This window comes from Macaca mulatta, chromosome 1 (genome assembly GCF_049350105.2).
Source record: "Macaca mulatta isolate MMU2019108-1 chromosome 1, T2T-MMU8v2.0, whole genome shotgun sequence".
NCBI classification, from domain to species: domain Eukaryota; kingdom Metazoa; phylum Chordata; class Mammalia; order Primates; family Cercopithecidae; genus Macaca; species Macaca mulatta.
In genome coordinates this window covers 189,016,149-189,040,461 of record NC_133406.1, presented here as the reverse complement: position 1 = coordinate 189,040,461, position 24,313 = coordinate 189,016,149, and the positions used below count along the sequence as shown (strand labels likewise).

At 39.8% G+C, this 24,313-nt stretch overlaps 1 protein-coding gene across 34 annotated transcripts in view; it reads left to right on the top strand.

Annotated features, from left to right (window-relative positions):
• The window catches only part of OSBPL9 (oxysterol binding protein like 9), a 167,436-nt gene that overhangs the window by 7,814 nt on the left and 135,309 nt on the right, over positions 1 to 24,313 (top strand). For 6 of the 34 annotated variants that reach the window (XM_077957352.1, XM_077957344.1, XM_077957327.1 and 3 more), the window contains exons 2-3: positions 1,912 to 2,061; positions 2,749 to 2,864. The exons of 25 other annotated variants lie outside the window; for them this stretch is intronic. The gene's annotated coding sequence lies outside the window, so the exon portion shown is untranslated. Of the gene's footprint in view, positions 1 to 1,911; positions 2,062 to 2,729; positions 2,865 to 24,313 lie in introns of all 34 variants that reach the window. 3 more of the 34 variants (XM_077957372.1, XM_077957346.1, XM_077957338.1) reach the window with 1 other exon arrangement.

The following is a 24,313-nucleotide window of genomic DNA, read 5'->3' as shown; positions in this document are numbered from 1 at the left end:
AAAGAAGTAGTCTCAGATTCTCCTAGAAAGGTATCAGCAACACTCCCTTCAAATATTTAAAAGCAAATTTATTCTTTTCTAAGTAAACCATTCTTGAATATATCAAATATGATTTTTATTGAGCTTATATATGGTACTTTTTTTTTTTTTTTTTTGACGGAGTCTCTCTCCGTCACCCAGGCTGGAGTGCAGTGGTGCGATCTCCACTCACTGCCACCTTCACCTTGTGGTGCGATCTCCACTCACTGCCACCTCCACCTTGTGGGTTCAAGCAGTTCTTCTGTCTCAGCCACCTGAGTAGCTGGGGTTAAGGCACCCACCACCACGCCCGGCTAATTTTTGTATTTTTAGTAGAGACGAGGTTTCACCATGTTGACCAGGCTGATCTTGAACTCCTGACCTCAAGTGATTCACCTGCCTCAGCCTCCCAAACTGCTGAGATTACAGGTGTGAGCCACCTCGCCTGGCTGTATGGTACCTTCTAATAGTCCAAATCTAATAGAGTAGCTTTAGAATTAAAGCGGGTGTGGTGGCTTATGCCTGTAATCCCCCAGCACTTTGGGAGGTCAAGGTGGGCGGATCACTTGAGGTCAGGAGTTCGAGACAAGCCTGACCAAAATGTGAAACCCCGTCTCTACTAAAAATAAAAAAATTATCCGGGCATGGTGGTGCACCTCTGTAATACCAGCTACTTGGGAGGCTGAGGCAGGAGAATTGCTTGAACCCGGAAGGCAGAACCCATGAGCCAAGATTGTGCCACTGCACTCTAGCCTGGGCGACAGAGTGAGTCTCAAAATAAATAAATAAATAAATAAAATAAATATAAATCAAAGCGTCCTGAAAAGACATAAAGAAACTCCCTAAGATAGTGAGTAGTATCAGTGGGAAGCATTATTTGGAAATTTTTTATCTTTTACTTTCCTTGAATACTTCAGATAGTCTTGATTTTTCCCTTTTCTAAGACTTCTGAGCCTTGCTCATATAATTCTTTTGGGCATTAATCATTTTACATCTGCTACAATTAACTAAACATATCTCTAGTACATTCTCTATCTGTACAGCAAGCTTGTAAACCCTTGATGGCAGTACTGAACATTATAATCTTCAAGCCCTACAATGAGGCATATTATTCTCCTAGTGGATAGAATAATGAATGGCCCTTCAAATTCGAATTATAGGTGAGTGAGATGCAGAAGGCTGTTTGGAATTCTTGTTTACACAGCCTTGTAAGTTTTACGGAATATACTAATAACAAAAATGTATGTTTCCACAGTTTATGTAAAACCTGATTGAGCTTATATTAACAACAGAGGTTTTTTGTTCAGTCATCCAGAGCCTGTGGAACTGTGTGTGATCTTTTGCTTCCTGTGTTGTAACAGATAAGCAGTCAATTCTTGCTTCTGTTGCAAGCAGTTTTCTTGGCGGTAATAATTTGTGGAAAGATGTAGAGTTGTTCTTAAATATGCCACTCCAAAAGTGGCAATTGTATGATTAGATTTTCTTTTTTTTAATGTAATTTAATTTATTTTTAACTAATCTAGACCATGCCAGTTGGAAGGATTAGATTTTCAAATAGTTAGGTAATCCCGATCAAAACTATAACAGTGTACAAGTGATTTAGATTAAGGATTGAATTTCTTTTACTTTTATAGAGAAATACAGACAATGAAATGGCCACCCCAATCAATTGTTTTCCTTCTCATTTATTTAATTGTAAAGGATTATCTTCTTTTTTTTTTTTTAATGGGGTCTTGCTCTGTCACCCAGGCTGGAGTGCAGTGGCATGATTTTGGCTCACTGCAACCTCCAGCTCCAAGACTCAAAAATCCTCCCACCTCACCTCAGCCTCCTGAGTAGCTGGGACTGTAGGCATGCACCACCACACTGGCTAACTTTTTGTATTTTTGGTAGATATAGGGTTTCACCATGTTGGCCAGGCTGGTCTCGAACTCTTGAGCTCAAGCGGTCCACCCTCCTCGGCTGCCCAAAGTGCTGTGATTATGACTGTGAGCCACTGCGTCCAGCCCAGGATTATTTTAAAAACGGAATTTTCTTGCAGAAGTTAAGTTTACATGTTACATGGGATCATATAAATGGAATTATATTCAAGGGAAGTGTTTCCGGGTATTCATAATTAATTTTTTTCTATTTACATGACAATGTTAAAATTATTATAAAAGTTGATTGTCTATTTCTTGGAGTTTTGTTCCAGTGAGGCCCCATGATAAGATTGTCTACTTATTTCTTGTATTTTATCTTAGTATTGTTATGGCACAGCTGGGTGAAAATACACTGGATAAAAATGTGATCTGTCGTTCTGGCAGCTATCTCTTGTCTCGCAATCCTCTTTTTTCCTCCATCACTCATTGGAGATGCCATGCTTACCAGAGACAATGGTCCATTTGGTGGGAACACTCTCAACTCCTTATTCTCCCACCTATTTTAATATATCTGTTTTCCTCTTTATTCTTGCTTTTACCTTTCCCTATCATAGTAGAAGAGGTAATCCAGTGTTCTGGGTTCCATTTGCTCACAAACTTTTTGGGATCTCAGTCTATAGATTTTCTCCTCTATTTGCTTTCTCTCCTCTCTCTATTTAACTTCTTCCTCACTACAGGTTTTTGTTATTTAAGAATATTATGCAATATAACAAACAGTTGTAATCATTTTATACAGACATTTTTAGATAGCCTGTTACTTTTTATTCTTTTTTTCCCCCCCATGACCAGATCTCACTCTGTCACCCAGGCTGGAGTACAGTGTGCTATCACAGCTCACTGCAGCCTTGACCTCCCAGGCTTAAGCAATCCTCCTGCCTCAGCCTCCTGAATAGTTGGGATTGCAGGCATGTGCCACCATACCAGGTAATTTTTGTATTTTTTTTTTTGGTAGAGTTAGGATCCCATTGTGTTGCCCAGGCTAGTCTTGAACTCCTGGACTCAAGCGATCCTCCCGCTTTGGCCTTCCAAAGTGCTGGAATTACAAGTGTGAGCCGTGACACCTGGCCATCTTTAATTTTGGTGATGTCCAGTTTATCTGTTCTGCTGCTGCTTAGGCTTTTGGTGTCATATCTGAGAAATCATTGCTTAATCTAAAGTCACAAAGTTTCATATCTGTGTTTACTTCTAAGAGTTATATATTTTAGCTATAGTGGGTAGGTCTGATCCATTTTTGTTGTTGGTCGTGGTTTTTTTTGTTTATTTTGAGACAGGGTCTTTCTCTGTTGTCCGTCCTGGAGTGCAGTGGCACAATCACAGCTTATAGCAGTCTCAACCTCCAAGGCCAAGTGATCCTCCCACCTCAGCCTTCTGAGTAGCTGGGACTACAGGCTTGTGCCACCATGTGGGCTAATTTTTTTATTTGTAGAGGATGGGGTCTTGCCATGTTGCTCACACTGTTCTCCAACTCCTGGGCTGAAATGATCCTTCTGTCTCAGCCTCCCAAAGTACTGGAATTATATGTGTGAGCCACTACACCTGGCTAGTTTTGTTTTTTTTTTTTTTTTTTTTTTTTTTTGAGACGGAGTCTCGCTCTGTCACCCAGGCTGGAGTGCGGTGGCCGGATCTCAGCTCACTGCAAGCTCCGCCTCCCGGGTTCACGCCATTCTCCTGCCTCAGCCTCCCGAGTAGCTGGGACTATAGGTGCCCGCCACCTCGCCCGGCTAGTTTTTTGTATTTTTAGTAGAGACGGGGTTTCACCGTGTTAGCCAGGATGGTCTCGATCTCCTGACCTCGTGATCCGCCCGTCTCGGCCTCCCAAAGTGCTGGGATTACAGGCGTGAGCCACCGCGCCCGGCCTTTTTTTTTTTTTTTAATGGAATGAGGTAAGGGTCCATCTTTATTCTTTTGCATGTGGATATCCAGTTATCTGAGCATCATCTGTTGGAAAGACTTCTTTCTCCATTGAATTGTTTTGGCATTCTTGTTGACAGTTAACTGACCATAAATGTGAAGATTTGCATTTGGATTGTCAGTTCTATTCCATTGACTTATTTGTCTGTACTTACGCCAGTACTATACTGTCTCAATTACTGTAGCTTTGTAGTAAGTTCTGAAATTGGGAAATGTAAATCCTCTAACTTTCTTTGTTCTTTTTCAAGATAGTTTTGGCTATTCTGGATCCTTTGAATTTACATGTGAATTTTAGGATGGACTGACTTTTTCATTAATGAATTAACATGTTCATCTCTTCTACACTGAAAAATGTTTCTCCTAATTCTGTTTTTTCCTGAAAATATCATCCTAACCTGTCTTCCTCAATATACATTTGTCTATTGAAATCCCTGTCTCTGTTAGTCCATCTTGTATTTACTCAACAGCACTCTTTTTTATCTCCACATTTCACTGAAAATTCCAGCAGAGGTCCCCAGTGATAGCTTTGTTGCTAAACCCAACGAGTGCTTTTTTTGCTCATAATCTTAGCACTGTCTTTACAGCGTTTGATGATGTTGATTACTCTTTTACAGCTTTAAAAATTGTTTTACTGTTCTTGAAGAGATGACATTGTATTCTTAATTATTTTTCCACCACTGTACTAATGAAGGCCTCCTCTTAATTTTTTTTGGAAAGAACTATTGCAGTACTACTCTAAATTTTTAAAAGAAGAGTCAAACTATAGTAGAAGGAAGAAAAGTCACACCTGAAATTCTACTTATCTGTGTTTTGGAGAATAGCTTTCCTAACAACTCTTTATGCACAAATATACATCTGTATGGTTTATATAAAATGGAATCATTTTATACATAATATTCTTACAACCTAAAAGCATTTTAAAATTTTTCTGTGTAATTTAGTGTACCATTTTGTATTGTATTTCTTCAAGAGGCAAATGAACAAAAGATAACATTTTTTCTTCATCTTTATTGAGTAAGATATCAGTCATCTGGCTTTGGGAGATTAAAATTCCTACGCTGGCCTGGTGCAGTAGCTCATGCCTATCATTTCAATACTTTAGGAGGCTGAGGTGGGAGAATTGCTTGAACCCAGGAGGCGAAGGTTGCAGTGAGCTGAGATTGCGCCACTGCACTCCGGCCTGGGTGACAGAGCGAGACTCCATCTCAAAAAAAAAAAAAAAAAAAAAAGAAGAAAAGAGAAAGAAGGAGGAAAAAATATCTAGATTTTTTGTTATGACTTTACTATGACTTTGTGATCTACTTCAATTTATCTTTCTTTTTTTTTGAGATGGAGTCTTGCTCTGTTGCCCAGGCTGGAGTGCAGTGGCGTGATCTCAGCTCACCACAGCCTCTGCCTCCTGGGTTCCAGCGATTGTCCTGCCTCAGCCAACTGGGTAGCTGGGATTACAGGTGCATGCCACCACGTCTGGCTAATTTTTGTATTTTTGGTATAGACAGGGTTTCCCCATGTTGGCCAGGCTGGTCTCCTGACCTCAGGTGATCCGCCTGCCTTGGCCTCCCAAAGTGCTGGGATTACAGGCGTGAGCTACCTTGTCTGACCTTAGCTTGCCACTCTCTATCCACTTTAGCTTTTCTTCTGTTCCTTTGAAGTTCTTCAAACTTGTTCTTGCCTCAGGGTCTCTGAATGTTTTCTGTCTTCTTGGACAGGTCTAGCGTGGTTGATTACTTCTTATACAGGTTTTCGTTCATATGTCATTGTTATTGCTTTAATTATTTTGTTTTTCTTGCTTATTGTCTGTTTCTGTCTTGTATGAATAAAATGTAAGTTCCATTAGAACAGAGACTATTTATCTTCATCATTTTATCTCCAGCATCTAGAGCAATGCCCAGCACTTAGTGGCTTTTCAGTAAATATAGTCATGGGTCACTTAACAATGGGGCAGGATTGTGGGGCGATACCTTCTGAGAAATTTGTTAGGTGATTTTGTCATTTTGTGGATGTCATAAAGTGTGCTTACACAAATTTAGATGATATAGTTTACTACATACCTAGTCCATGTGGTAGGCTGCAACCCTGTACAGTGTGAAACTGTATGGGCAAGCCAAAGGGAAAACTTCTACTTTGGGCTTTGGAGGTTTGCTGAAATGCAGCTGACAAAAGGCAGATTCATAGGAGAAAAGGCATACAAATTTACTAATGTGGCTGGGTGCGGTGGTGTGTGCCTCTAGTCCCAGCTACTCGGGAGGCTAAGGCAGGAGAATTGCTTGAAACTGGGAGTTGGAGGTTGCAGTGAGTCAAGACTGTGCCACTGTACTCCAGCCTGGTCGACAAAGCCATATTCTGTCTCAAAAAAAAAAAAAAAAATTATTAATGTGCATGGGGGAGGGGAAGTTACGGAGTGATTATCCCGATCCCCTAATGGAGTACAGTTGTTTACATGCCCTTTTTCAGAGGGGACAGAGGAGATGGGGAGTGTAGACAATTCTTTTAAAGGGTACTAAATGATTACTGGGGAGAATGAGTGGGCCAGAGAGACAGAAAAGTCCATCCAGGTGTAGTTGCTTTTCTCAATCTTCTTTTCTGTGATAGATAATGAGATTTCAGAAAGGGGATAGAAGACAATTGTGGTTTTTTTTTTTTTTTTTGGTAAGATGCTTTTTTGGTCAGATAAGGAAATGCCAGAGAGTCCCTCCCAGCACTGGGTCGGGAAGAAACAAGACAAGGTTAGAGGGACCTTGATCCTAAGGTTTATTTCTAAGGCCTTTCAATTTTCAGAAGCACTCACCGTGCCTAAGTGCCTTATTTTCTGGGGAAGTCATTTTCTGCACTACAACATTACTGTACTGAATACTGTAGGCAATTGTAATATAATGGTAAATATTTGTGTATCTAAATGTATCTAAGCGTAGAAAAGATTCAAATAAAAATATGGTATAACAGATAAAAAATGGTACACCTGTATAAGGCACTTACCATGAAAGGAGCCTGCAGGACTGGAAATTGCTCTGATGAGTCAATGAGTGAGTGTTGAGTGAATGTGAAGGCCGGGAACATTACCATACATTACCGTAGACTTTATAAACACTATACATTTAGGTAACACTAAACTTACAAAAAATATTTCTTTCTTCAATAAATTAACCTTAGCTTACTGTAGTGTTTTACTTGATAAACTTTTAATTTTTTTTTTTTTAACTTTTTGACTCTTCTATGTTGACACTTGGGTTTAAAACACAAGCACATTGTACAGCTGTATGAAAGTATTTTCTTTCTTTATATCCTTACTCTATAAGCTCTTTTCTATTTATGTTTTCTTATTTTATGTTTTTCATTGTAAGCTTTTTCTTATTGAAAATACATCTGCCCAATGGGTTCTTTCTGTCCACTGTACAAACAAAATCAATTCGTGGAGACCATGGCGTTACAGCAAAAAAAGTTTAATTGACACGCGGCTGGCCTCACTCTGAGGTTAGGGGTTTTTCAAAGATAGTTTGGTGTGCAGGGGCCTACGGTATGGGGAGTGCTGACTGGTTGGGTTGGAGCTGTCCTCTTGTGCTGAGTTGCTTTTAGGTGAGGCCACAGGAGCAGTTGTCATGTCCATGTGGAGCCATCAGTTGTCAGACATGCAAAAAACTTGAAAAGATGACTCAAATAGGCCAATCTGGCTGGGCATGGTGGTGCATGCTTGTAATCCCAGTGCTTTGGGAGGTAGCAGCAGGAGGATCATTGAGCCCTGGAGTTTGAGACCATCCTGGGCAACATAGTGAGACCCCATCTCTACAAAACATTTAAAAAATTAACCAAGCATGGTGGAGTGTACCTGTGGCCCCAGATACTTGGGGGCTGAGGCAGGAAGATCGCTTGAGCCCAACAGGTCGAGGCTACAGTGAGCTATGATCATGCCACTGCATTCCAACTTGGGCGACAGAGCAAGACCCTGTCTCAAAAAGAAAAAAAAAAGACCAAGCTTAGGTTCTTCAATAGTGATGTTGTCTGCAGAAATAATTGTGACCTCCAGAATAGTGGCTGACAATCATTAGCAGAATTCAGGCTCTTCTAATCTCTTAGCCTTGTGGTCTCTCATTAACTTTACAAAGGCAGTTGAGTTTTGGGGAAGGATTATTATCATTTAAACTATAAATTTCTCCCAAAGTTAGCTTGGCTCAAGCCTATAAATAATTGCAGCTTGAAAGCTAAAGGCAAAGGGGCGTTGGCTAGATCAGATCTCCCCCACTGCTATAATTTTCTCACTGATAGAATTTTTGCAAAGGTGGCTTCAAAAAGTAAGATACAAACACATTAGCAGAGGTCTACATAGGGTCCATATCATCAATATCATTGTCTTCCACCTGTATATCTTGTCCCACTGGAAGGTCTTTAGGTCAGTAACTCACATGGAGCTGTCATCTCCTATGATAACAATGCTTTCTTCTGGAATCCCTACTGAAGGCCCTGCCTGAGGCTGTTTTACAGTTAACTTTTAAATATATCTATATATCTAAATATATATATATCTAAATATATTTAAATAGAAGGTATACATTCTAAAATGACAATAAAAATACAGTGTAGTAAATATATAAGGTAATGTACTTATCAAGTATTATGTACTGTACATAATTGTATGTGCTGTATTTTATATGTCTGGCAGCACAGTAGGTTTGTTTACAACAGCATTGCCACAAACATGAATACAACATCATTAGGCAATAAGAAGTTTTCAGCTCCATTATGATCTTACAAACAGTACTGTGAAGTAGTTGATATTATTTCCTTTGGACAGCGAAGACATTGGAATTTAAGAGGATCACATAGTAGTTTCTATGTGTGTGATCAAGGTCTAACTTCAAATAGAATGTTCTTTCTGGGATATACTAGATTAGTAGTGATTAGAATGATGATAAACCTGTTATCACTAGTTTGCCGGCAGGTAATAAATAATTTACATCATTATCACAATTACATAAACTTCTTTCTGCACAGGCCTTTCTGAACTACAGTGATCTATTGTAATGCTAAGGTTAAGCAAGGACTCTTAATCTTGTCTCAATGGAAAGACTAGATGGGGGGAGAAGTGGTGGGGAGCAGATACTGAAGTCTAAGAGTTTGTGAGTGATGGGTTTTTAATATTTACATGGCGTAAGTATAGAAAGGCAGTGGCAAATTCTCAAAGAAGATAGGGTCTACCTTGGAATTTTATCACCTGGAAGAAGAGTAAGTTTAAATTTCTGATAGGCAACATCCTCTGTGACTAGTTAAAATGAAAGTCATTTTAACTCTTCTGCCTTTATTTCTTTTTGGAAACCCATATTTGAACTAAAGTTAGACTTGATAAAAAATAATGAGAGTTTGTAAATTGCCTTTAAAAAATACTTTTGTCTTTTTTTTTTTGAGACGGAGGCTCACTGTGTCACCCAGGCTGGATCTCGGCTCACTGCAACCTCTGCCTCCCAGGTTCAAGCGATTCTCCTGCCTCAGCCTCCCAAGTAGCTGGAATTACAGGCGTTCGCCACCACGCCTGGCTGATTTTTTTGTATTTTTGGTAGAGACGTGGTTTCGCCATGTTGGCCAGGCTGGTCTCGAACTCCTGACCTCAGGTGATCCACCTGCCTCAGGCTCCCAAAGTGCTGGGATTACAGGTGTCAGCCATCTTACCTGGCCACGTTTATCTTTATTATAAAAGTAAAATAAGTCCAGGCGAGGTGGCTCACACCTGTAACCCCAGCACTTTGGAGGCCAAGACGGTAGGATTGCTTGAGCCCAGGTGTTCGAAACCAGCCTGGGTAATGTAGGGAGATCCCCGTCTCTACAAAAAAAAAATTAAAAATTAACCAAGTGTGGGGGTGCTTGCCTATGGTTCCAGCTACTGGATGGGGATGGGGGATGGGTGTGAGGTAGAAGAATCAATGAGCCTGAGAGGTAGAGGCTGCAGTGAGCTGTTTTCCTGCCACTGCACTCCAGCCTGGGCAACAGAGCAAGACCCTGTCTCAAAAAATAAAATAAAGTAAATAAAATAAAATAAAAACAGAGTCTTGCACTCTGTCACGGGGGCTAGAGTGCAGTGGCATGATCATGGTTCACTGTAGCCTCAACCTCCTGGGCTCTAGCAGTCTTCTTACTTAAGCTTTCAGAGTACTTGAGACCACAGGTGTGAACCACCACGCCAGCTAATTAAAAAAAAATCATTTTGTAGAGATGGGGCCTTGCTATGTTGCCCAGGTTGGTCTCAAACTTCGGGGCTCAAGTGATCTTTCCACCTCAGCCTCCCAAAGTGCTGGGATTACAGGTATGAGCCACCTTACCTGGCTTGGAAATAATTTTTAACAGTTTTTTGTTGCAAACATTTTTCCTGAGTCCCAAGCTCCAGATTTGAACAAAGAGCTTTTGGAGCATAGCCCCATTCTAAATTGGAGTCTATAGGATGAGGCTTGGAATTAGGACTAAGCATCTGAAATTTCATGAGTCTGGCTGTTGTTCTTGCTAACCACATTTTTGTGTGTTGCACAAATTTTTCTATCTTCTATAAAGTTTTGTAGTGCTCTTCTTGTTGTTCCCTTTTTATAATCTTACTATTCTGGGCCCTCTGTTAGTCTTTGCTAATTAGGGAAAAAGGTCCTTGGGCAATTTTTGATCAAGGAGTGAACTTGAATGTTAATAATGGATTGTCATTTCACAGTTTGGTGGGAGAAGTACTGATAGTGGAGGAGCATAAAACAGAGTTTAACACTCCCTCATTATTTCTTTTAATCAACTCTGTGAATAAACATGAGTCAATATTTAGTATTTTGGGTGGTATCTGACAAACAAACCAAAAATAGAAAATCTACCTTGAGGTTGTAAGGGAAGTTGAAACTTTCCCTCTGAAGGTTTGAATCCAAGTCTACTGAAGTGAGTTGACAGTTGCCAGATTAACAGAAGAAAAGGTATTCAAATTTATTCACGTGCATAAGCATGGGAGCCATACAAAATATGAGACTCAAAGAAGGGCCAACTGAAGTTTTATACCATACAGAAAGGAATAGAGGGTTAGGGGGATCCTGGGGTTGTGGGGGAGGGAGGCTGCTGCAGGGTATGAGAGAGTGAAGGGAGGAAACATGGTTTATTAGTCTGTTCTTACACAACTGACAAAGCCATACCTGAGACTGGGTAATTTATTGAGAAAAAGGTTTAATGGACTCACAGTTCCACATGGCTGGGGTGGCCTCGAAAGGCATGTCTTACACTGGGGCAGTCAAAGAGAGAATAAGAGTGGGGCACGCAAAGAGAGAATAAGAACCAAGGGAAGAGGGAAACCCCTTACAAAACCATCGGATCTCAAGAGGCTTTTTCACTACCACAAGAAACAGTGTGGGGGAAACTGGCCCCATGATTCAATTATCTCCCACTGGGTCTCTCCTACAACACGCGGGAATTACGGAGCTACAGTTCAAGATGAGATTTGGGTGGAGACACAGCCAAACCATATCACATGGCCAGCAAGGCTGGGCCGTCTTGTTATGCAGGAGAAATCTCTCAGTAGATCATTTTATCTGTGGGAAAAGTTTCTCTGTCAGACTTTGAAAAGTGTGTCAAGAGCAGAGTGTGGTGGGTCATACCTATAGTCCCAGCCACTGGAGAGGCTGAGTTAGGAAGATCCCTTGAGCCCAGAAGTTTGAGTCCAGCCTGTGCAACATAGATAGACCCCATCTCTATTAAAAAAAAAAAAAGTCAGAACTTTAGTCTCCTTTTCCTGTGAGGTAATCTTCCTAGATTAGATAAGGCAGATAAGTAGGTCTCGGAAAAAGGTGTTTGCACCTTGCTGTTACTCCACTAATGTAGATTACCTCTACAGATACAAGTCTCCCCTACCAAAGGACAGCTTTTCAGAGTTATTCTTGTGTCTGTAACCCCTCTGAATAGCTATCTCAAAATATGCCAAAGAAATATATTTTGGGGTGGTATATTTTGGTTTCCTTCAAGGTCTAGCATATATTACTAACATGCTATCAATAGTTTGCAGAACTTGGTCTACTATTTAGTATTTAATATTTAACTTTATAAAGGATGCAAAAACCCTAAGTCATCATGGCTGTGCTTAATTGAGCCCCATGAAAGTGGTTCTCTCCACTGATCTGTTGGCCTGAAATTCTGACTTGAAGATAAAATTGTCCTTTTTTAAAAATAGTGAAAAACCTGAGACTTGACAATGTAATAGTCCACTAGATCAAAGTCTGTAAGTCCACAATCCTTTGCCTGCAATTTCAAAATCCCTACAGCTCTGAATTAAAAAGATTTTCCCCCCTAAATTTATGATATACTCATTTGGAAGTAAAGCCTATCTTAAACTGATGTGTGGCTATTTATAATCTCTATAATGCTTAGTATAAATATGTGTATGTTGTACTGTAGATATATTAATATGCTTGGTTGTGGAATTAATATCCTTGGCTACCCTAGACCTCACTGCAGGTGACACAGTTTATGTACTGTATATGTGTGTGTGTGTGTGTGTGTGTGTGTGTGTGTGTATACTTTCTAAATTGTTCCTCCCTCCCTCCCTCCCTCCCTTCCTTCCTTCCTTCCTTCCTTCCTCTCTCTCTCTCTTTTGTTTTTGAGACAAGGTCTTGCTCTGATATCCAGGTTGGAGTTTAATGGCATGATCATAGTTCACTGTAGCCTCTAACTCCTAGGCTCAAGTAATCCTCTCACCTCAGCCTCCCCAGCAACTAGGAATATAGGCATGTGCCACCTCTCCTGGATGCCACTTCATTCTTTTTTTTTCCTCCCTTTGAGACAAAGTCTGGCCCCATCACCCAGGCTGGAGTGCAGTGGCATGATTCAGCTCACTGCATCCTCTGCCTCCTAGGCTCAAACCATCCTCCCACCTCAGCCTCCCAAGTAGCTGGGACTACAGGTGCATACTGCCACACCAGGCTCATTTTTGTATTTTTTGTAGAGGTGGGATTTCACCATGTTGCCCAGGCTGGTCTTGAACTTGTGAGCCCAAGTAATCCTCCTGGCTCGGCCTCCCAAAGTGCTGGGATTGCAGGTATGAACCGCCACGCCCAGCCCAAATTGAGTTACCTTTCTAAAATTGTGAAGGCTGGGCACAGTGGATCATGCATGTAATCTTAGCATTTTGGGAGGCCAAGGTGAGAGGATCACTTGAGGCCAGGAGTTCAAGGCCAGCCTGGGCAACAGAGTAACACTCCATCTCTACTTTAAAAACAATAAAAGTAAAAATAAATAAGTAAATAAGTAAATAAAATTGTAAGTAAATAAGTAAATAATAAATAAAATTGTAAATAAATAATTGTAAGTAAATAATAAATAAAATTGTAAATAAATAAGTAAATAAAATTGTCGTTTCCAAAACACATCTGATCCAGAGTTCTTGGGATAAGGGATGTGGACATGTATTTGTAATCTAGTGACCTAGGAATGTGCATACTAGAGATGGCTCAGAAGTCAGGGTTACCGCCCTGAGGCACTGCTGAGAGGCTTTACAGGGTGACATACTCCTCTAAATTCAGAAAGATCACTGATTTTACACCCAGCCTTTGTGGCTGAGAAAAACCTTTAAGGAAGACTTAAATTAACCAGGTTTATAGTGACCGTGGTACAAATGTACCTTTGGATCCATACCTGGGTTCAAATCCTGTTTCTCCCACTTGCTATCTGTGAGTCTATGGACGTTACTCAAACCTTTCTGAGTCACTGATTCCTCAGTTATAAAATGAGTATAACACGCCGGGCATGGTGGCTTACGCCTGTAATCCAGCACTTGGGAGGCTGAGGCGGGTGGATCACATGAGGTCAGAAGTTCAAGAACAGCCTGACCAACATGGTGAATCCCCATCTTTACTAAAAATACAACATTAGCCGGGCGTGATGGGGCATGCCTTTAATTCCAGCTACTCAGAAGGCCGAGGCAGGAGAATCAGAGGTTGCAGTGAGCTGAGATCACACCACTGCGCTCCAGCCTGGGCAACAAGAGTGAAACTCCGTCTCAAAAAAAAAAAAAGATAAAATGGATATGATAAAAGAACCAATATCATAAGATCATTGTGAGAATTAAATAAAATAGTGTTTAAAGCACTAGCACAGTGTCTGGCACATAAGTGCTCAGTAAATGATAACAAAAAGTTAAAAGTTTATGGAGGTGTTTGACATAGTAATATTCACTAAATGTACACTGTGATCACCATTGTATGAATCAGTATTCCAATTTATTAATTCACAACAAGAAATATAACTTAAGAAGACTCTACATTTAGGCTAACTGATACATTTACTCTCTGAATGCAAACTCTTTGGGATGCCAAATTGTAAGTAGCAGCAGACCAAAGTTATATGTTATAGGTATTTAGTGGCATTAGCTATTGACATCAAGATGCAGTATCTCCATATTAGAGACATACCTATTACCAGAATGGAACGAGTTTAATCTTTGGGTCAAAGAACTTCTATCCTTGCCTTCTGATACTAGTTCTGGCCTTCTTTCTCTAGTTCTAAAATACTTAGTATAATGATCTCCAGGCTGTTCCATCTCTTAAAGATGATCTTGTATACATCTCTGTTCTGATATATGTCTCTTTTCTTTAAGGGAAGGCAACCTTGTTCCCAGGATCTTGGAGAGACCCCCAAAATCACCGTTACCTTGTTTACTGACATATTTTTGTATATTGAATCAATAGACATTAAATCTGATGCTCAAAATGAGACCATCTGTAACTGATGGGGAAAGGAGGGAAGGATGAGAGAGTTATCTATGATAACTTGAAGGATGAGTGATGGGGAAAATTTCTCCGTTATTGTGAGTCTGTGACTACTCAGAGTCTTTGCTGGTGTAGCTTTCTGTAAGCATAATGACATTTGGGGCTATTGAGTGTTATAAGGCAGTAACTAGGGAAGGCTCTCTACTACATTAAATGCTATCAGGATGGCTTTAAGAGTCTGTGCTCTCTTAAATAGAAAGGAGACTACATTCTGGGTGTGGTGGTTCACACCTGTAATCCCAGTACTTTGGGAGACCAAGGCAGGAGGATTGCTTGAGGCCAGGAGTTTGAGACCAGCCTGAGCAACATAGTGAGACCCTGCCTGTATAAAAAAAAATTTTTTTAAAGAAAAAAAAAGTCTGGGCACGGTCCTCATACCTGTAATTCCATCACTTTGAGAGGCTAAGGCAGGCAGATCCCTTGAGTTCAGGAATTCGAGACCAGCCTGGGCAACATAGTGAAACTGTGTCACTACAAAAAATAAAAAATACTAGCTGGGTGTGGTGGTGTGCCCCTGTAATGAGCTATGATTGTACTACTGCACTCCAGCCTAGGTGACAGAGTAAGACCCTGTCTCAAAAAAATAAAAATAAAAATCAGACCAGGTGCAGTGGCTCACACCTGTAATCTTAGCACTTTGGGAGGCCAAGTCCAGAGGATTGCTTGAGGCCAGGAGTTCAAGACCAGCCTGGCCAACATAGCAAGAACGCCTTAAAAAAAAAACTACAGGAGTGAGTGGGTGTTGCTGCTATCATTTCCTGTTTTGTAATTGTAATTAGTGTATCTGTGTAGAATTTTGGCAAGTACTATTTATTAATTTACTTTTATTGACATATAATTTTCTTCCAGTAAAAAACACAGATTTTAAGTGTATAATTAGATGAGTCTTTGCATTTATTTATAGCCTTGTCACTAATACCACAATCAAAATATGAAGCATTGCTATCTTTCTGCAAAATTTCCTTCTGTCCCTTTCCTGTCTTTCCCATGCCCTAGAGCCAGCATCTTCATTCCTGTCTTCATGGGTTAGTTTGCCTGTCAAGTTTTCCTTCTGTGTGCCAGCAGTAGATGGTCCAAGGTGCAACACTAGCTAGGTGTGCAACCTCATATGCACTTGGAAATGAGCTAACATGTCTCTCAATGTGGAAACAATGTTTACATTTATGTGAAAAGGAGAGGAACTGTTGTGACATTTGTTTACATTCTTTGTCCTCATGTCTTTTACCATCAACTTATTAAATGTTCTTTGCAAAGTACAGGGTAGCAAGGGTAGCATGTTGAGTGGGGGGAGGTGGGGACAAGGATGAGTCAGAAACTACCTTCTGGGAGAAGTGATGAGACATGCACATACCTTATTATCATATAAGATAGAAATAATAAGTGCCTTAAGAAAAGTAATATGGAATGCTATGTATTAATAAATTCAGAAGGAGACCTCACTTTTAGCTGTGAGAGATTCATCGCAAGTCAGTGAGTTTCTTGCTTGATCTTTAACACAGTGTACTTTAAGCAAAGTAAAACTAACATTCAAATAAATTTAAGTGTCTTTAACAGATTTGGGGAGGCATTCTTAGTTTCTTTTTTCTTTTTCTTTTTTTTTTTTTTTTTGAGATAGAGTCTTGCTGTGTTGTCCAGGCTGGAGTGCAGTGGCGTGATCAGTTGTCATTGCAGCCTTGACCTCCTGGGCTCAAGTGATACTCCTGCCTCAGCCCTCCAGCTGGGACTACAACAGGCACACACCACCACGTCTGGCTAATTTTTTTTTTTTTTTTTAGTAAAGAGGAAGTCTCACTCTGTTGCCCAAGCTGGTCTCGAATTCCTGAGCTCAAGCAGTCCTCCCACCTCTGCCTCCCAAAGTGCTGAGATTATGGCATGAGCCACCATACTCGGCCATTCTTTGCTTCATAAAAGGGTTGTAGAATTAATTTAAATGGCAAGGAAATCTTCCTTACTGAGTTTTAGATATGTTCATGCAAAACTTTTTCAGACGCATTTACTTTGCTTTATGAAAGGATTGTATAATTAATTTAAGTGGCAAGGAAATCTTCCTTACTGAGTTTTAAATAAGTTTACGTAAAACTTTTTCAGACACATTTACTTTGTAAATTCATATTTATATTTCCAATTAAACAGGTTTTTATTGATGGCACTATATACTGGCACCAAGCTAGATTTTATGAGTTAATTTGTAAACTTAATAAGATATTTTTAGTACTTAGTATATGCTAGGAATAAACTGAACTAATCTTCTAAAAGCGTGCAGTCCTGTTGGAGATACAATTAAGTAGTTACAATTAAGATATAATCAGGCCGGGCGCGGTGGCTCAAGCCTGTAATCCCAGCACTTTGGGAGGCCGAGACGGGCGGATTACGAGGTCAGGAGATCGAGACCATCCTGGCTAACACGGTGAAACCCCGTCTCTACTAAAAAAATACAGAAAACTAGCCAGGCAAGGTGGCCGGCGCCTGTAGTCCCAGCTACTCGGGAGGCTGAGGCAGGAGAATGGTGTAAACTCGGGAGACGGAGCTTGCAGTGAGCTGAGATCCGGCCAGGCCACTGACTCCAGCCTGGGCGATAGAGCGAGACTCCGTCTCAAAAAAAAAAAAAAAAAAAAAAAGATATAATCAAGTAGTTACTTTTGTGCTTTTGATTTAGTGCTTATTATTAGATATTATTAATCTCTAATTGTTTTATCATAATAATTTAAAATGCAGTTGTAAAAATTTGATTGAAGAGGATTGAAAATTAACAGAACGGGGAAAAGGTTTCCCCTGTGTTACTTGGTAATGTTGAATAGCTTGAATTGGGACTGAATGGGCATATTTCGAGTGAATTATGTTTGTTGAATGAGTGAGATACCTGAGAAAGTGGGCTGGGACCATTCATTGAGTAGAGATTTATCTATTAATAATACCTTCCAGGTCCCAGGCATTAATTAGGTTCTGAAAGATAGGGTGGCAATAATAGTAATGTAAAGATTTTTTTTTTTTTTTTTTTTTCTTTTGAGACAAGCTCTCACTCTGCCCAGGCTGGAGTGAAGTGCGCTGTAACCTCTAACTCCTGGACTAACAGGGTCCTTCCACTGCAGTCTCCTGAGTACCTAGGATTATAGGTGTGTGCCACCACACTTGGCTAATTAAAAAACTTTCTTTTTTAGAGATGGGTTCTCACTGTGTTGCCCAGGCTGGTCTCCAACTCCTGGCCTGAAGTGATCCCCCTGCCTCGGCCTCCATAGTGCTGAAATTACAGGTGTGAGCTACTGTGCATTGCCATATTAAAGCAGATTTAAGACTGACATTTAGCTAAATAGTTCTTAGTATGTTCTTACATTACTTTTTTCCTGAGGATTTAAGAAATGGACTAAGCAGGCAGACTGCTGTGTGATTTGAGGTTATTATGAGCTATTCTCTTGAGAATGCAGGTCATCTCATTGTTGCTCTGACTGGGGCCTCTTTTATAAGGGAATTAACCCCATTCATGAGGGCTCTGCCCTTGTGATCTAATCACTTCCCAAAGGTTCACCTCCTAATACCATCACCTTGGGGGTTAAGATTTCAACATATGAACTTTGGGTGGATATAAACATTCAGTCCATTGCAGTATGTATTCCTATAAATACATGTTTCTCACATTAAGTAATTCCTAGAAGGATATTTTCTGGAACAGTTTGTGAAATTAATTTTGGCAAGGTAAGTTTTACTTTCTGATAGACTTATATGACTCTTTCAGAAATTTCTTACCCTGGGAAAATAAAAATTGTTTCTGATTTTATTAATTTACTGATTTCCAGAAGGTTCTTTATTCTATAGCCAGCAAAAAGCTGCTTTTGGTTGCTTAACCCCATCCTAGATTACTTCTAGCAGGGGCTTACAAATGTGTTGATTATATCATCAACTATTTTGATAATGTAACAGTTGGAGGTTAGGATCTGTTTCTCAGCTTCCTGGGAGCACCAGTCAATGCCAAGATAAATATCTGTTTAGATCTACAGAATAAATTGATTTTCGCACTGACAGTATACCGAAGAGAATCTAGATATCCTAAGGTGTTTGCTGCCTAGAGCTAGGCACACAGTATTGATTAGAATGTTTGGAATCAGCATTCCTTAGATGTTTCTTTACAGAAAAAGTACTGACTTTTAAAAAAGGTAAGTGTCAAGTGGGTATAAAGGTGGTAGCTAGCGTAAAGGCCAAATTTTTTTTTTCCTTTGAGGCAGGTCTAATAGACTTAGTAACACTAAAATCTATGAAGTTTAATTTGTCTTTGGGGAGCCAATTTTAGTTTTCTGACCAACATAATCAGAATAATAATAGAAGCTTCAGATTACTGGCTGTTGAGGCATAGTAGATCAAGTTAATGAAACTTTAAATGGCTAGCTGTACTTATATGTCTCCTTCCTATCATTTATTCAATATTTTTTGAGTTTCCTTGTGTAATAGGTCAATATTCTCCTAGAATTTAAGGCTAATAGGGATGATGAAATTAAGTAATTTCAGAATTGTTTAATTATAGATTTATAGATTAAGTACTTGGCAGGCTCTTAATTGTTCATCTTTATTAATTTAATGAATGCACACAAGGTATTCTGAATCAGAGACATTTCATAATAATAAATGTGTTGGCCTACTTTTGCCCTAGTCCTTAAAAGCCAGGTCAATTGTCCTACATGAGTAGCCAGACACTCTGTAGGTGGGGGACAAGGAAAATTTTTTTTTCTCTCCTATGAAGGGGAAATAGGCAACTGTCCCACTCCCCTCATGAAAGGGTCACTTAGGAAAGGTAATAAGCCTAAATCCTAACTCCAACCCTTTGGCCTATCTGGGGTTTTATCTCTTTTTACACACAAATATCTAGGGAGATAGCTGTACCCCTTTTCTTAGCACCTTGGAAGCTTAGCCTGGGGAACTGCTCCAGGCTGTAACTTTTCAAACTTCTCTGGGAAATTAGAGAGGGTTTTATTATCCTTCCAGACCAGTTGAAACCAAAAGATCTAATCCTTATGGCATGCAGAAATGTTGCCAGGACCCTAGAGCTTTTTAGAAGAACACTGAGAAATCCATGGACATTTTATGTCTTAGTCTGTTTTCTGTTGCTATAACAGAATACCGCAGACTGGATAATTTATAAAGGAAAGAAGTTTATTTTGGCTCATGGTTCTAGCAGCTGGAAGAGCATAGTTTCTTCTTGCTGCTTCATAACATGGTGGAGGGCATCACGTGGTGAGAGAGCTAGACCAGGAGAGGTGAGGGAAATTGCTGTTACGACAAAGTCATTCTGTCAATAAAGAGCACACTCCTGTGATAGTGACATTAATTCATCAAGGAGGACAGAGTCTTCATTAACCTATTCATGAGGTCAGAGGGATTAGCTTTCTAACACATGAACTTTTGGGGCACACACTCAAACCCATAGGATTTTATTTTCCCACAGTATTATGGGAAAAAAAGCGTTTTATTATATCCTTGTTAGAAGTGAAGGGTAATCTGCTCTAGAGGTTCAGGTAAAGCTTCCCTTCTTAGGGAACTGAGGTTAAGTAGGAATTAGCCAGTAAAAGGAGTGAGGGTAGATGAGTAAAGGCACTTCAGGCAATGAGAACAATCCATGTAAAAGTCCTTAGGAGAGAAAGTGATTGGCTGGTTCAGGGAACTGAAAGATTAGTGTGGCTGGGGTCCAGGGATGATGGGGTCTTTTGAGGTAGGCTAGAGCCAGGCCAAGCAGGGTCTCTATAGAGAGCAAATTAATAAATGTGCATTTTATTTTAAGTGCAATATAGAGCCATGAAGTACTTTTTTTTTTTTTTTTTTTTTTTTTTTGCTTGCTTGCTTGCTTGCTTGTTTTGTCTTTCAATCGAAAAAGCAACCCGATCAGATTCATGTTTTGAAAAGACTCCTGGCTCCTGTGTGGAGAAAGGATTGGAGGAGAGGAAGAAGAGATAGAGAAGAATTAGAAGGTGATACAGGCTGGGTACAGTGGCTCACTCCTGTAGTCCCAGCACTTTGGGAGGCTGAGGTGGGTGGATTGCTTGAGCCCAGGTGTTTGAGACCAGCTTGGGCAACAAGGTGAAACCCCTTCTCTACAAGGAAAAAAAAAATTAGCTGGGTGTGGTGGCACGTGCCTGTAGTCCCAGCTACTCTGGAGGCTGAGGTGGGAAGAACACTTGAGCTTGGGAGGCAGAGGTTACAGTGACCCAAAATTGTGCCAGTGCACTCCAGCCTGGGCAACAGAGTGAGACCTTGTCTAAAAAAAAAAAAAGAAGAAGAAGGTGATACAATATTGGGATGTATTTTAGAGGGCTGGATTGGGGTGGTTGATAGTAGAGATGAGGTTAAATGGAAGGCTTTGAGAGTTTGTTTTCTTTTTCAATTATGACCTCATGAAAGAAGATTTGAGAGTTGTTATGAGACAGAAATGAGGGGACTTTGATTGATTGGATGGAAGAGAGACAGGATCATGAGTTAGTTTTATACATGTTGAGTTTTGTTTCGTTTTGTTTGGTTTTTGAGGTAGAGTCTCGCTCTGTTGCCCAGGCTGGAGTGTAGTGGTGCAATCTTGGCTCACTGCAACCTCTGCCTCCCAGGTTCAAGCAATTCTTGCTGCCTCAGCCTCCCTAGTAACTGGGATTACAGGCGTGTGCCACCACACCCAGCTAATTTTGGTATATTTAGTAGAGATGGGGTTTCACTGTGTTGGCCGGGCTGGTCTCGAACTCCTGACTTCATGTGATCCGTCCGCCTCGACCTCCCAGAGTGCAGGGATTATAGGCATGAGCCACCGCGCCCAGCCCATGTTGAGTTTTAAATGCCTGTGAGAAAGCCAGGTGGAGATGTACTGAGGGAGAGAGTGGAGAAAATGTGAAATAGCCCTTGCCGAGATGGGAGAGCAAGTCTACTGAGGAATCATTTCCTGCTCTTCCCTCTGCCTGGGACTTTGCCCCCAGATTCTTCACTTCACTGGGTCCTCTAATTCAAATCTCAGTTCTTGTATCAACTCCTTGAAGAGTTTTTTCAAGCTACTTAAGTTAAAGTAGAACCTCCTTTCCCAAAAATAACTTTCTGATCATCACTGCTCTAATTTAAATGTGTCCCCCGGCATTCATGTGTTGGAAACTTAACTGCAACACTGCGACAATGTTGGGAAGTGGGGGCTAATGGAAAGTGTTTAGGCAGTCCCCTTGTGAACAGATCAACACCATCACAAAAGACTCGCTCACTTGTGCTCTTTGCCTTTCCACCCTGTGCTCTGTGATAAATAAGACTCTCACCAGATGCTGGTGCTTGGATTTTGGAATTCCCAGCCCCTTAAAACTGTGAGAAAATAAATTTCTGTTATAAATTATGCAGTCTCCGGTATTCTGTTACAGTAGCACAAGATGCACTAAGACAATCACCCTCCTTTATTTTCTTAACACTTATCACCAGCTGAAACTATCTTCTTAACTTGGTTTTCTTAGGCAAAATATCTATTCACATCCTTTGCCCATTTTTAAATTGGGTTGTCTTTTTATTGTTGAGTTGTATGAGTTCTCTATATATTCTCGATACTACACCCCTACCCAGATACATATGATTTGCAAATATTTTCCCCCATTGTTTGGTTTGTCTTTTCACTGTCTTGATAGTGTTTTTTGTTTGTTTGTTTTTTAAAGACAGGGCCTCATTCTGTTGCCCAGGCTGTGGTGCAGTGGCACAATTATAGCTCTTTATAACCTCAAACTCTTGGGCTCAGGGGATCCTCCTGCCTCAGCATGATAGTGTTCTTTGAAGTACAAATGTTTTTAATTTTCATGATGCCCAGTTTTTTAATATTTCTTCTATTGCTTGTGCTTTTGGTATCATGTAATCATTGCTGATTCCAAGGTCATGAAGATTTGTACCTACGCTTTTATCTAAGAACTTAATAGTTTTACCCTTTAAATTTAGGTGTTGGATCCATTTTGAGTTAACTTTTTTATATGGCATAAGGTAGGTATCCAGCTTCATTCTTTTACATATGGTTTAAGCATCATTTGTTGGAAAGACTATTCCCTGTTGGATAGTCTTGGCACTCTTGTAAAAAAAAATCACTTGATTTTGTATGTATGGGTTTATTTCTATACTTCCAACTCTATTCCACTGATCCTATGCATATCCAAATGTCAGTACCACACTGTCTATTATTACTATGGTTTTGTATTACATTTTGGAATTGAGAAGTGTGAGTCCTCCAATTTTTTTTTTTTTTTTTTTTTTTTAAGATTGTTCTGGCTATTCTGGGTCCCTTGCATAACCACTGAATTTTGGCATCAGCTTATTAATTTCTACAACAGAAAAGGGCAGTTGGGATTTTGATAGGGATTATATTGAATCTGTAAATCAATTTTGGGAGTACTGCCATCTTAACAACGCTAAGTCTTTCAATCTAAGAGCATGAAGTGTCTTTCTGTTTATTTAGGTCTTCTTTAATTTCCTTGTGGTGTTTTGTAGTTTTAAGTGTACAAGTCTTATGCTTCTTTTATTAAATTTATTACTAAGTATTTTACATTTTGATGCTATTATAAGTGGAATTGTTTTCTTAGTTATAGCTCCAAATTTTTTAAATCTAAAAGTATAGAAATACAATTAATTTTTGTTATTGAATTTGTGTTTGAAACTTTGCTGAGCCCATTTATTAGCTCTAATAGTTTGTTTTTGGTGTGGATTCCTTAGGATTTTCTTTTTTGTTGTTGTTTTTTATTTTTGAGATGGAGTTTTGCTCTGTGGCCTAGGCTGGAGTGCAGTGGCGCAATCTCGGCTCACTACAACCTCCTGGGTTCAAGCGATTCTCTAGCCTCAGCCGCCCAAGTAGCTGGGACTACAGGCGCCCACCACTCCCAGCTAATTTTTGTATTTTTAGTAGACGTGGGGTTTCACCATGTTGGCCAGGCTGGTCTTGAACTCCTGACCTCAAGTGACCCACCTGCCTCAGCCTCCCAAAGTGCTAGAATTACAGGTGTGATCTACTGCGCCCAGCCCTCTAGGATTTTCTATATGTAAGGTTCTGTCTTTCTATATGTAAGGCTTTTTTATAGGTAAGGGTATGTCTTCTTCAAATAGAGATACTTTAAACTCTTCCTTTCTAATCTAGATGCCTTTATTTCTTTTTCTTGCCTGATTTCTCTGGCTAGTACCTCCAGTACAGTGTTGAGTAGGAGTGGCAAGATAAGACATTTTTGTCTTGTTCTTAGGTATAAAGCTTTTAACCCTTCATCATTACGTATGAGGTTACCTGTGGGCTTTTCATAGATGCCCCTTAGTAAGTTGAAGAAGTTCCCTTCTGTTTCTAGTTTGTTGAGTGGTTTTTTAATCATGAAGTGGTGTTAGATTTTTTTAAAAGTACCTTTTCTGTGTCTTTTGAGATGATCATGTGATTTTTGTTCTTTATTTTATTAATATGGTATATTATATTGATTGTTTCTTATACATTGACTCAACCTTGTATTCTTTGGATAAATCCCACTTGGTCATAGTATATAATCCTTTTTATATGTTACTGGATTTGGTTCGCTAGTATTTTGTTGAGAATTTTTACATCTGTATTAGAAATAGATACTGTTTTTTCCCTATGATTTTTTTTTCTGGTTTTGATATTAGAATACTACTAGCTTTATAGAAAAAATTGGAAAGTGTTCCCTCTTCTGTATTTTGGAAGAGTTTGTGAAGGTGTGTCGTTAATTCTTTAAATAT